The sequence below is a fragment of the Mesoplodon densirostris genome, chromosome 3, assembly GCF_025265405.1.
Source record: "Mesoplodon densirostris isolate mMesDen1 chromosome 3, mMesDen1 primary haplotype, whole genome shotgun sequence".
In the NCBI taxonomy this organism is placed as follows: domain Eukaryota; kingdom Metazoa; phylum Chordata; class Mammalia; order Artiodactyla; family Ziphiidae; genus Mesoplodon; species Mesoplodon densirostris.
In genome coordinates, this window is record NC_082663.1 from 11,517,264 (window position 1) to 11,531,643 (window position 14,380).

The following is a 14,380-nucleotide window of genomic DNA, read 5'->3' on the forward strand; positions in this document are numbered from 1 at the left end:
AAAGGAAAGAGTATATATTTTATATATGACTTGTTATAATTTTCTGTGTACAACTATTTAATAAATTTGAGGCATATTAGAAATAAAAATATTAGGCCTGTGTTTTTCACATTTTAGGTCTAATTTCTAGACCTGAAACGTTCTGCAAATAAAAGTTTAATGTTTAAAAAACTCCAGATAGTTAAGAGACTAGAAAATGGAATTATCTAGCACAACTATCCTCCACAGAAGATGAGTTGATAAGTTTCTGGATAAACACATTATTTAGTGATGTGGACATAATCAGCAAAATAATTAAAATTTTAAAAATTTTAAATTTAAATGTTTCAGGCTGGGAATGGGATGAGTGTGGAAAAATGAAACTGAAAGGTCTTTTTTTTAATTCATTTATTTATTTTTTAAATTTATTTTTGGCTGCATTGTGTCTTCGTTACTGAGTGCAGGCTTTCTCTGGTTGCAGCGAGCGGGGGCTACTCTCCGTTGTGGTGCGAAGGCTTCTCATTGCAGTGGCTTATCTTGTTGCAGAGCACAGGCTCTAGGCACTCAGGCTTCAGTAGTTGCAACACGCGGGCTCCACAGCTGTGGCCCATGGGCTCTAGAGTACAGACTCAGTAGTTGTGGCCCACGGGCTTAGTTGCTCCGCAAAATGTGGGATCCTCCCGGAGCAGGGCTCGAACCCGTGTCACCTTCATTGGCAGGCAGATTTCCAACCACTGCACCACCAGGGAAGCCCTGAAAGGACATTTAACTCCATTTGAACACTTAACAATATATAGCCATGTGCATTTGTTACTTTCAATATTATACATTAAAAAATAATTATAAATGTACTAAGTTACTCTTCTTAAGATTTCTGTCCCAAGATTTCTGGCTCTTCTGGTGGTAGGCACTGATTAATAGTGTTAGCACAAATTATTATTTTCCTATACATAAATACCAATAGCTACAGTTAGGGAATATAAGATTTCTTTAATTGTCAAAGACATAAGTTTTGACATCTTATACCAGGATAGTGGCAGTGGGGTAGTAGTTAGTAACTGTATTATGAATACATTTTGAAGGTATAGCTGACAGGATTTTCTGAGACAGACTATGACAATGAGAATAGTGAAGGATGCCTCCAATATTTTTGACCATAGTGACTGGAAGAATGATTTCCTGTGGAAGAAAAGACTATAGAAGGAGAAGACTAATAGGATAGGAAATCACAGCAAATTAAAGGCAACCAAAAATTATTTAGCACTTATACCATTGAGAGGCAGGTCCATGCCTTTGCCCTTAAAACTGAGTGGGCTCTGTGACTGTTTTAACTCATGAATTATTGTACATGTGACACTGTGCCAGTTTCTGAGCCCATGCTCAAGAGATCGGCAACTTTACTTTGTTTCTTGGAACACTTTCTCTTGGAATCTGAAGCTCCATATAAGAAGTATGGCTACTCTGGTCTACTGCACTGTAAGAAAACCCAAGCCATGTGGAGGGATCATGAAGGATGAAGCCATATGAACCGTAATGGAGATAGAGAGATAGAGGAGACACAGAGAGACACAGAAAGAAAACCATGTATGAAAGAGCAAGAGGCCATCTTGGGATAGATCATTCAACCCAGACACCCCAGTTGATGGTACTTGCCTCTTTCTGACTTTCTTCTCCTGTTCATCCTTTCTCCATTCCTGTTTTTCCCTTTTTATCATCTTTTCAGTTCCTTTTCCCTTATTTCTCTCCCTGTTTTTTACTTCCAAGTTACTAAGAGCAGAAGTAAGTAAGAGGGCTTGAGGGAAGGGGTTGAGAGGGAAAGAAAAGTACACAGGTTTTTTTTTTTAACTTCCCCTTTGGATGTGTTTGGATGAGGAATGTGGCGCATTTTTCTCTTTCTGGGGATTGGAGCATCTCTCCACCCTCAGCCCCTCTGATTTTCTCAGCAATGGTGTCTAAAACAGTGATTCTTAACCTTGAAAAACAGCTTCTATTTTTATTGGTTTCTTTATGATTTTGTAGGTGAGAGAAAACCTTGTCATCCCTACAAAGTCAGTTCACTGTGTGATATTTTTCCATTAGAATGTTTAAGATAATCACTGTTGAGAACCATCTATCTGATCGCTTCCCAAATTCCTAACCCAAAAGATCCTGAGCAAGATAAAACGGCTGTTTTAAGACATTAAGTTTAGGAGTAGTTCACTACACAGCAATAGATTATCAAATCAGGATCGAGTTGTTTTATACATGCTAATCTTGAGATGCCCATAAATAGTCATAGTTTCAACATATTCCAGCTTTGGGATATTCGATGAAATTTTTTTCTGAGGATTAAATGAAATAATATCTGCAGAGAGGTCTAGTTTAGTTCTTTCCTGTTATAAATTACTCAACAAGCGTTAAATGGTTTTCAATTTTTAAAGTCACCTGATAGTTAAAAAACAGAGGAAATTAAATATGTTATGAATCAGAATGCTGTATAAGTTTTATGGCAATTAAATCACGCAGAAAGGTAGAGGGAACAAGAAGAAATGAAATCAAGAATGTATACATTAGCATCATCCTATTTTATAGTGGATAGTCAATAGATATTCTTTAAATGTGATATTTCATTTTTTTAAGTCTATATAATTTAAGGCTTAAAAGTTAACAACTAGAATAACCTGAAAAAATGTTTCTAGAATAGGGAGGGAAAAGCAGACCAAATTGGTGCTCTATTAAAAGCATGATAATTCGTTCTTTTTAAAGCAGAAAATCATATGTTTGTAGCAGTTTTCTACAAACTGTGTGTGTTGGAGGGGGTGTATGTATAATGGAAAACAATATGGATTATATAATTCACTTATAGAGATAATATTGAATATATATTTCATATGCCAGAAATAAATTTTTAAAGATATGCAATAAATTCTGGATTGTAGGGGAAGGAAAAACTTCTCATTTTTTACTTTCATAATTTTGCAATTTCAAATGAAGACTACAAAATACAATGAAAGCAAATTTCCAATTATTACTCAGCACATTTTTAAAACATCTGACACTTCTCATCTAATGAATAAAAATGAAAATGCCCACATTTTACTTAAAATTTGAAGTATCTATATAGTCATGAATGTGCTTTTTAAAGTAATCCCCTCTGTGATAACTAGAAGCTTTTATCCTTCTGTCCTCTAAGTCTTTCTGATTCCAGTTTATCCGAAGTTATTTTAAGTCAGCATAAGATGAATTCTTCTCAATTATAAAATAAAGAATATATTATGCTATACTTCAGAATTCTATTCTTATACTTTCTGAGTAGACTGGACACCTCAAATCTGTCAGGACTAGAGATTCAGAGAGCTGTGGTGACTGTCTTCATTTTCTCCTTTCCCTTCCAATTCAACTCAAAAATTGACCTTTTGACCACAACTGCTACCTTTAGCCATGAGCAACACAGCATCAATCATACTTTTAAAAAGAGAAAGCTTTCTACAGGCTGTACTACAGTACCAAAACCAAGTCTCTACTAGTATGATGAAACAGAGAACTACTTTGATCATTCAAATCATGTGGGTCCCAAAGCATAATACTTTTCACTAAAATATTTAAATAACTGAGTCAAAAGTGATATTGTTCTTTAAAATGCCTGAAAATGGCACACATTCTCTGATTCTCCTGCTAATAGAAGCTGTTCTGTCTTACCCCATATCTTAGTTCTATTTAAGAATTAACCTCATGTCATAGACTTCATTTTGCCTATGCAAACCTCTATTTCATAATATCATTATTCATTTATTTTTGTTATAACTATTATTACTGATTATTTGGTTTATGTTTTCTAAACAGAAAGGACTAGAAACAAACAAACAGGTAAGTAGATGAATTTGTAGTCTTCATGGTGAAATATCCTGAGAGAAGAATCATTCAATAGTCCTTTTGTGGCACTGTCAGAATTATTTTTCAAAGAACTGAATCATAGAGAATTCTGTCACTAGCTTATAGTTTAAATATATTTTATGAAAAAAATAGATTTAAGCAAAAGAAGGCTGAGGAATTATATTGTACTTAAGAAAAAGTTTAGTTGAAGAAACTAATGCAATACCATAAATGTTTTATTAAAATTCCATCAAGTCCCCATTTTCTTTTTCTGCTTTGCCTTCTTTATCTTTGCATCATATGCATTATAACCTACTGTGTATAAAATGTACTTCACCTGTCAGAGGCCTTGGGAAGCTTTTGCAGTCTAATGTTTGAGACATTCTAATTTATCACCATGCAAGAAACTATGACACATTTAGTGCATCATTTCCCTGGGGACTGTATTGTGACTTGGCAATGGGGTAGGGAGAGTGACTTGAAAGGTCATTTCTCTTGCTTTTATACTAAAATATTGAGAATGGGTTGTGTTTGCTTTCTCAGGATTATCAGGCATTTTAAAAGGTAGACATGCAGCCATTTTGGTATAAAAAGAGGTGATAACTGACAACTCAATATATAGAGTAAAATATGAAAGCTGTATGAGATTCCAATAATAGATATCATCCACTTCAAGAATATTCAAGCATGACAGAGGTTCTATGACTTGAACCCTCAAGTTCAATTGTTGTACAAGTTAGGAAGACTAAGTACTAGGAAGGAAAGATGACCAGAAAGAGAGTTCGAATGGCTTTCATAATTCCTACCATTTCAAAACAAACCAAAGGACAATTGCCACAAATTTATTAGTTTCAGAGTTCTGATGGGAGCTCTAAATGGAAATTCTGACAAGGAAGAAGAATCACACGTAGAATCACAGAGCAATTACAGGCATGAATAACTTGAAATAGAAAAATTGAGCCCAGCTGCTTTGTACAGACCACTGGGGAAAGATCTGAGTTTCTGTTGTCTACTGCAATTCTTGGCAAACCTCATCACAATCTAGTACGTGTTTCTATGCCTAGTAATTAAAAAACAACTCGTTCCAAGCAGTTGCACAGAGGCTGAGGTCAAAAGACCATGTTAGGACAACCGAACTAGCTCAGCTGCCTTTCCAGAGGACAATTGCTTTGCATAATTAAACTTTCAAGGGTGTAATTCGAAGAGGAACCACTCCCACCTCCTAAGGCCCATTCTGATAGAGTCAAAATTTCTTCTAATGGTATGTTCTTGGAATGGAGACAGAGTATCAGCATATGACCTGGAAGCCGTATTGGAAAGGAAGGTACATTGGAAAATATTTTGTTGATTTCTCTTTTACATATCTTCCTTCCTCTCTCTCCTCTCATTTACTGCCAATCTTTATCTTGTAAGTAAAATTTAGAACAAGCATTCGTTACCACCCTTATTTCCACCAAGCACCCACATCTCTTTTGTTACGTAATGTAGTAAATCAATCAACAGCTACACTTATGTTGTATTCACTGTGTGTCACACACTAGTAATAGAAATGGTGATAAGGGCATGATTCTTACAGGTAGGACTGAGTACTCCCAGTGAGAGAGACAGAGAAGTCAGCAAAAAATTACAGTTTCATACATTTGGTACATATGTGTCATGGTGCATACAGAGATAAGGGCTCACACGTTTTGAAGGTCAGAAACGGTTGTCAGGGGGAAATACAATCAACTCTGAGACCAGAAAGAAATGAGTTGGAATTATCTGGGTGAAGCAAAGGTGGATATTTTCTCAAGCATTTGGAATAGTGTGGGCAAAATGCCGAAGGTGAGCAAGTGTCATGTTCCAGGACTTCCCACGGTAAAGCTTTTACCCAAATAACTCTGTCTATACTCTCTACCTTCACTCTTTTTAAAACACACCATTTCCCCAAGCTTCATCCATTGATACTGTCTGTATCCTTTTTCTTCTGACCTTTTCAATGATTTCTCTCTTGCAGTTAACCCTTCTCCTTCTGTTTTCTTCTGTCCCTCTCATGTGTATCATTTAACCCTTTACACGTACATGTATTAACAATCAAAAAAATGAGGAAAAAACATTTCTTGACCCCCATGCTAAGGAGTTTGGTGTTTTATCTGAAGCTATTGGACAACCAGTGAAGGGTATTGAGAGGAAATATCATAAAGATTGACCCTTTGAAAGTATCATCCTGGTTTTTGTGTAGTATCTATTGGAGGTGGCAAGGCAGGAAATCAGAAGACCTATCAGGAGGCTTCCTAGTGGCCTCATCTAGACAGTGACAGTGAGGAGAGACATTAGATGGATACAAAGAGAGTGACGAGAAGCACAAGAGAAGGTGTGGCTGGATCAGATGATCGGCTCAATCTGTTGAATTTGGGGGTGTGATGAACTTTCAGGTACAATTATTAGACATAGTTATCCAAGGAATAAACTGGTAGGAAGTTTGAAACCTTTGGTCTATGAGGTCCAATCTTGAAATTCTGACAACTTAAACACACACACACACACACACACACACACACACATCACCTGGAAGCTACAAAGGGAAAATGTGGGGACAAAGGTAGAAAACCATATGAATAGTATCTATTAAAGTGCTACTATATTTCCCAACTTATGTATGTTTGAAATCAATTTTTCTCAATTCTTATTCTGACTTGTTGCTAACTACTTCCTACCACTGGCTTCCCTGTAATACAATTTCCTTGAGTATAAAATAATCGGATTTAAATACAGAATTATAAGATCTCTATCACTTTCCAGCTCTAAAATTCTAAGTGTCTGATTCTCAGACAAATTTTTAATCCTAGAGAAAAAATCCTGTATTTAATTCAAGTAATGTCTAAGCTCCTCAACATGAATCATCTGGCAATCCTTTGATTTAAAATTCCGGGCAAAACTGGGCCTTTCTTCTTAGGCAGAGAAGAGATTGAATACACCTTCATGGATCTTTTTTAATTCACCCAAAAGCAGTACCTGAGACAAGGTTTTGACCACATGTCAGTTTTTTGAAAAGTAAGAAAAACGCCAGTGAGGGGAGAAGCAAATCAGAAAAGCAAGGAAAGAGCCAATAAAGGGTATGTTTAAAGCCAGCTCCCACAGTGGGTTACTGGAACTTAATCCCACTGAGAAAACTTGGGGGAGTGGGGTGAGAGAGCCAGGGGAGTTACACACTACCTTCTGTCAGTCACTGCTCCTGGGCTATTACTATGGCAATCCAGCCAGATGCATGCAAGCCAAAGGGCTCTTCTAGCCCAGAGCCTCAAGAACCCCATGCCCTGAATAAACTGCAGGTTGATTCCTGTAAACTGAAGACACTAGGACTGCATAAAATGTTCCCAAGACTTTTCAGAGCCATTGCATAGTCTTGTGATTTACATATCTTTCTGGGCATTTACCTTTATCTCATATAAACAGGAATATAGAGAACTGAATAGTCACTGAGGTAAGAAAGAATTATTATGACCAATATCTAAAAGAGAAAATAAGACTTTTTTGAATGACTCAAAAATTTTATGGATATTTCATCAGCTATGCATTTTATTTCCTGGGAACTTTTTGATATAAATACATTTATTTCAAATTTTCCTAATCTATAAACCGAGTTTTAGAATAGAAACCTGACACAATAATTAGAAATGTCACTTTTACTTCCCAAAATAGTGAAGTTAATTAGTCATTAAGAGTTTTTAAATAAAATTCTTGCCGGTCAATCAAAAAAAAAAAGGTAACAAGTAGTAATTTTACTGTAATTAGTGAAAACTTTTCCTTGTATATCCAGGATGGAGTAAAATTTTTCCAATTTATTTCCTCTGATCTCTTAGAGTCTTCTCAGGATAAATTATACTTGGTCATTTTTCAGAAATAAGAAATAAATGATAGGCATGTTTCATTTTGAACTTTCCTGCTATAATTTTTTTCTTTTTTAAAAAATATAGGTACATGACAGGATATCTCTCCAACAATTCTTTTAAATATGTAAGGAAGGGATAAATTCTCACTTTTATCTATGTCCTAGGTGCTTAGCCTAGTGCTTTGTGAATGGCACTCAAAAGGTTTATTAAAATAACATTATTAAGACTCTCAATTTCTTTCTCAGTTTGGACTTTTAAAGGCTTATGTCTGTATAGTGTCTTATACAAAATTATGATGGGCAGTGACAATTCAGCTCTGGAAGGTCAATAATCATTTGTCCAAGTATAATTGAGGAAGGGCAAATTTGCTATATAACTCTTATTTAAGACAAGGACTGGCAAGCTAACACATCTGTCCAGTGTATGAGATGACTGTAATTGATGACATGTCCTATAGATGACTGATGTCCTTGAAATATTGTTTAAAAGACCTTAGTTCTGTAACTACAGTGGATTAAATGATGCCACCCCCACCTCCCAAAAAAGATTTGTCCCCTCAAAATCTGTGAATGTGACCTTACTGGGGACAAGTTTCTCTGTGGATGTAATTAAATTAAGGATCTCCAGATGAGATCATTCAGGATTATCTGAGTAGGTCCCTATTCCAATATGTGCTCTTCTACGAGACAGAAGAGCGAAGAGACACACACTGAGGAGAGGCCATGTGAAGATGGAGGTAGAGTTACACAGCCACAAGCCAAGGAATGTTGGAGCTCCCAGAGCTATGAGGGACGAGGAAAGATTCTCCCCCAAAGTGTTTGGAGGAAATGTGACCCTCCGATTGCTGGATTTCAGACATCTGGCCTCCAGAACTCTGAGAGAATAAATGTCTGTTGTGTTAAGCCACCGAGTTTAAGTTTATTTGTTACAGCAGTCACAAGAAACTAATACTGTACAGGCATTATCTTTTCAACAAAAACTCTTTTCAGTCTTACAAGTGACCTTTTGACAGTAGTTTCCATTTTCATACCACCTGAAAACTACAAAAGGTTGTTACTGTGATCCTAGCTTCGACATTTTCAGTTTGAGCAAATATGGCAACATGACCCATGTTCCATGTATATCTGTTTTCCTTGAATTCTCAGCACACGGAGTGTGTCCACTTTCAGCAAGCCATGACTATTTGGCTAGTTCTACTCAAAGAAATACAAAACAGAAAGGAAGTACCAGTATATGATTCCTCGTGCTCTTTTTCACTGCTGCAATGACCAAGAGTCTTAGCTGGCGTGACTAAAACAGAATATCACAGACTGGGTGGCTTAAACAAATATTTACTGCTCACAGTTCTGGAAGCTGTGAGTCCAAGACCAGGTCACTATCATGGTCACATTCTTGGTAAGGGTGCTCTTCCTATCTTGAAGATGGTCACCTTCTTCCTGTGTCTTCACATGGCAGAGAGAAGGAGCTCTGCTCTCTCTCCCTCTTGCTCTAAGGGCACAAACCCCATTATGGGACCCCACCCACATGACCTCATCTAAACCTAATTACCTCCCAAAGGCTTTACATCCAAATACCATCACATTGGGGGGTAAGTCTTCCACATGAATTTGGGTGGACACAAACATTCAGCCTATAACATCAAGGAAGCAAATATTGGAATGGAGGTGCCTCTAGACCAACACAGCAGATAGTTGTCCTAGAGAGCTTCCAGACCATAATGGACTTGACAAAAACAAGGAATAAATTTCTACTGTGTTAAACTATACAGAGTACTGTGATGTTTATTACCATGGTATAAGCTAGATTACTCTAAGAGCATTTATAAAGCTAGAATTAAGAAAGTATTATTTTTTAGTAAGAATTCTGCTTATAATGCAAGGGATAATACCATCAGATGAACTTCCTAGATTACAGCTGTGTGATTTCATAGATTAAAATTCCATTGGGGGACTTCCCTGGTGGCACAGTGGTTGAAAGTCCGCCTGCCAATGCAGGGGACACGGGTTCGTGCTCTGGTCCAGGAAGATCCCACATGCTGTGGAGCAGCTGGGCCCGTGAGCCATGGCCGCTAAACCTGTGCATCCAGAGCCTATGCTCCACAATGGGAGAGGCCACAACAGTGAGAGGTCCATGTACCACAAAAAAAAATTCCATTGGGTATAAAGCAACTGAATGAACATGCATTATCATAGGATTTGGCCCATTATACACACAAATTTCCAAAAAAGCCCATATTACTAATTAATGCATAATGTGTAACATGTAGAAACATGAAATATGGAAACATTTAAATAGCAAGTAATTGGATACTATCTGTACCCTGGAAATTTTCTATTTCTTAAAAATATTTTTATTATCTGATTTAGTTTTTGGTTAACATATAATGTTTTAGAGAAAACATGAGTATTTCAACATTCTAAACACTGGAACCTGTGAATATGTTACTTTATGTGCAAAAAGGGACTTTGCAGATGTGATTAAGAATCCTGAAATGAGGAGATTATCCTGGATTATATGGGTGGGCCCAATGTAATCTCAACAATGTATATGAGAGGGATACAGAAGGTCCAAGAGGAGAAAAGATGCTATCTATGATGCTGGCTCTGGAGAGGGATACAGAAGGTCCAAAAGAAGAAAAGATGGTATCTATGATGCTGGCTCTGAAGATGGATGAAGGGGCCAAAGAATGGCTATGGTCTCTAGAAGCTGGAAAAGGCAAGAAAATGTCTTTCTTCACTAGAGCTTCGGGGAGGTCTACCAACATCTTGATTTTAGTTCAGTGAAACTCATTTTGGATCTCTGACCTCCAAAACCGAAGATAATAAAAGTGTATTGTTTTAAGCCTCTACATTTGTGGGAATTTTTGAGAGTAGAAATAAGGGAACTAATATGACATTTATCTAAGTTTTTTTTTTCTTTACTTACATCGATTTCTGCCTTAGAAACTTCTAAATTGTTGCCTACCCTCACCTTCCCAGCAATCTAGTTTTTCAGTTTGCTCTGTGGGCTTAAAATGTTTTAGGAATTTTCATTTTAAAATCCTTCAAACTCCACATAATATCAAACGGCAAAAATCTTCCAGAGATCTCCATCTCAACACCAGCACCCAGCTTCACTCAACGACCAGCAAGGTACAGTGCTGGACACCCTATGCCAAACAACTAGCAAGACAGGAACACAATGCCACCCATTAGCAGAGAGGCTGCCTAAAATCATAAAAAGTCCACAGACACCCCAAAACACACTACCAGACATGGACCTGCCCACCAGAAAGACAATATCCAGCCTCATCCAGCAGAACACAGGCACTAGTCACCTCCACCAGGAAGCCTACACAACCCACTAAACCAAACTTAGCCACTGGGGACAGACACCAAAAACAATGGGAACTACGAACCTGCAGCCTGCAAAAAGGAGACCCCAAACACAGTAACATAAGCAAAATGAGAAGACAGAAAAACACACAGCAGGAGAAGGAGCAAGATAAAAACCCACCAGACCTAACAAATGAAGAGGTAATAGGCAGTCTACCTGAAAAAGAATTCAGAATAATGATAGTAAAGGTGATCCAAGATTCTGTTTCCAAGATCCAAAATCTTGGAAATAGAATAGACAAAATGCAAGAAACAGTTAACAAGGACCTAAAAGAACTAAAGATGAATCAAGCATCGATTAAAAACACAATAAATGAAATGAAAAATACTCTAAATGGGATCAATAGCAGAATAACTGAGGCAGAAGAACGGATAAGTGAGGTGGAAGATAAAATAGTGGAAATAACTGATGCAGAGCAAAATAAAGAAAAGAGAATGAAAAGAACAGAGGACAGTCTCAGAGACCTCTGGAACAACATTAAATGCAACAACATTCGAATTATAGGGATTAAAGAAGAAGAAGAGAAAAAGAAAGGGACTGAGAAAATATTTGAAGAGATTAGTTGAAAACTTCCCTAATTTGGGAAAGGAAATAGCTAATCAAGTCCAGGAGGCACGAAGAGTCCCATACAGCATAAATCCAAGGAGAAATACGCCAAGACACATATTAATCAATCTGTCAAAATTTAAACACAAAGAAATCATACTAAAAGCAGCAAGGGAAAAACAACAAATAACACACAAGGGAATCCCCATAAGGATAACAGCTGATCTCTCAGCAGAAACTCTACAAGCCAGAAGGGAGTGGCAGGACATAATTAAAGTGATGAAGGAGAGAAACCTGCAACCAAGATTACTCTACCCAGCAAGGATCTCATTCAGATTTGATGGAGAAATTAAAACGTTTACAGACAAGCAAAAGCTGAGAGAGTTCAGCACCACAAAACCAGCTTTACAACAAATGCTAAAGGAACTTCTCTAGGCAAGAAAAACAACAGAAGGAAAACACCTACAATAATGAACACAAAACAATTAAGATAATAGGAATAGGAACATACATATCGATAATTACCTTAAATGTAAATGGACTAAATGCTCCCACCAAAAGACATAGATTGGCTGAATGGATACAAAAGCAAGACCCATATATATGCTGTCTACAAGAAACCTACTTCAGACCTAGAGACACACACAGACTGAAAGTAAGGGGATGGAAAAAGATATTCCATGCAAATGGAAACCAAAAGAAAGCTGGAGTAGCAATTCTCATATCAGACAAAATAGACTTTAAAATAAAGACTATTAGAAGAGACAAAGAAGGACACTACATAATGATCAAGGGATCGATCCAAGAAGAAGATATAACAATTGTAAATATTTATGCACCCAACATAGGAGCACCTCAATACATAAGGCAAATACTAACAGCCATAAAAGGGGAAATCGACAGTAACACACTCATAGTAGGGGACTTTAACACCCCACTTTCACCAATTGACAGATCATCCAAAATGAAAATAAATAAGGAAACACAAGCTGTAAATGATACATTAATGAAGATGGACTTAATTGATATTTATAGGACATTCCATCCAAAAACAACAGAATACACATTTTTCTCAAGTGCTCATGGAACATTCTCCAGGATAGATCATATCTTGGGTCACAAATCAAGCCTTGGTAAATTTAAGAAAATTGAAATTGTATCAAGTATCTTTTCCGACCACAATGCTATGAGACTAGACATCAATTACAGGAAAAGATCTGTAAAAAATACAAACACATGGAGGCTAAACAATACACTACTCAATAACAAAATGATCACTGAAGAAATCAAAGAGGAAATTAAAAAATAACTAGAAACAAATGACAATGGAGACACGACGACCCAAAACCTATGGGACGCAGCAAAAGCAGTTCTAAGGGGGAAGTTTATAGCAATACAATCCCACCTTAAGAAATAGGAAACATTTCGAGTAAACAACCTGACCCTGCACCTAAAGCATTTAGAGAAAGAAGAACAAAAAAACCCCAAAGTTAGCAGAAGGAAAGAAATCATAAAGATCAGATCAGAAATAAATGAAAAAGAAATGAAGGAAACGATATCAAAGATCAACCAAACTAAAAGCTGGTTCTTTGAGAAGATAAACAAAATTGACAAACCATTAGCCAGACTCATCAAGAAAAGAACGGAGAAGACTCAAATCTGTAGAATTAGAAATGAAAAAGGAGAAGTAACAACTGACACTGCAGAAATACAAAAGATCATGAGAGATTACTGTAAGCAACTTTATGCCAATAAAATGGACAACCTGGAAGAAATGGACAAATTCTGAGAAATGCACAACCTGCCAAGACTGAATCAGGAAGAAATAGAAAATATGAATAGACCAATCACAAGCACTGAAATTGAAACTGTGATTAAAAATCTTCCATCAAACAAAAGCCCAGGACCAGATGGCTTCACAGGCGACTTCTATCAAACATTTAGAGAAGAGCTAACACCCATCCTTCTCAAACTCTTCCAAACAGTATCAGAGGAAGGAACACTCCCAAACTCATTCTACGAGGCCACCATCACCTTGATACCAAAACCAGGCAAGGATGTCACAAAGAAAGAAAACTACAGGCCAATATCACTGATGAACATAGATGCAAAAATCCTCCACAAAATACTAGCAAACAGAATCCAACAGCAGATTAAAAGGATCATACACCATGATCAAGTGTGGTTTACTCCAGGAATGCAAGGATTCTTCAATATACGCAAATCAATCAATGTGATACACCATATTAACAAGTTGAAGGAGAAAACCCAAATGATCATCTCAATAGATGCAGAGAAAGCTTTCGACAAAATTCAACACCCATTCATGATAAAAACCCTGCAGAAAGTAGGCATAGAGGGAAATTTCCTCAACATTATAAAGGCCATATATGACAAACCCACAGCTAACATTGTCCTCAGTGGTGAAAAACTGAAGCCACTTCCACTAAAATCAGGAACAAGACAAGGCTGCCCACTCTCAGCACTCTTATTCAACATAGTTTTGGAAGTTTTAGCCACAGCAATCAGAGAAGAAAAGGAAATAAAAGGAATCCAAATTGGAAAAGAAGAAGTAAAGCTGTCACTATTTGCAGATGACATGATACTATACATAGAGAATCCTAAAGATGCTACCGAAAAACTACTAGATCTAATCAATGAATTTGGTAAAGTAGCAGGATACAAAATTAATGTACAGAAATCTCTGGCATTCCTGTACACTAATGATGAAAAATCTGAAAATGAAATCAAGAAAA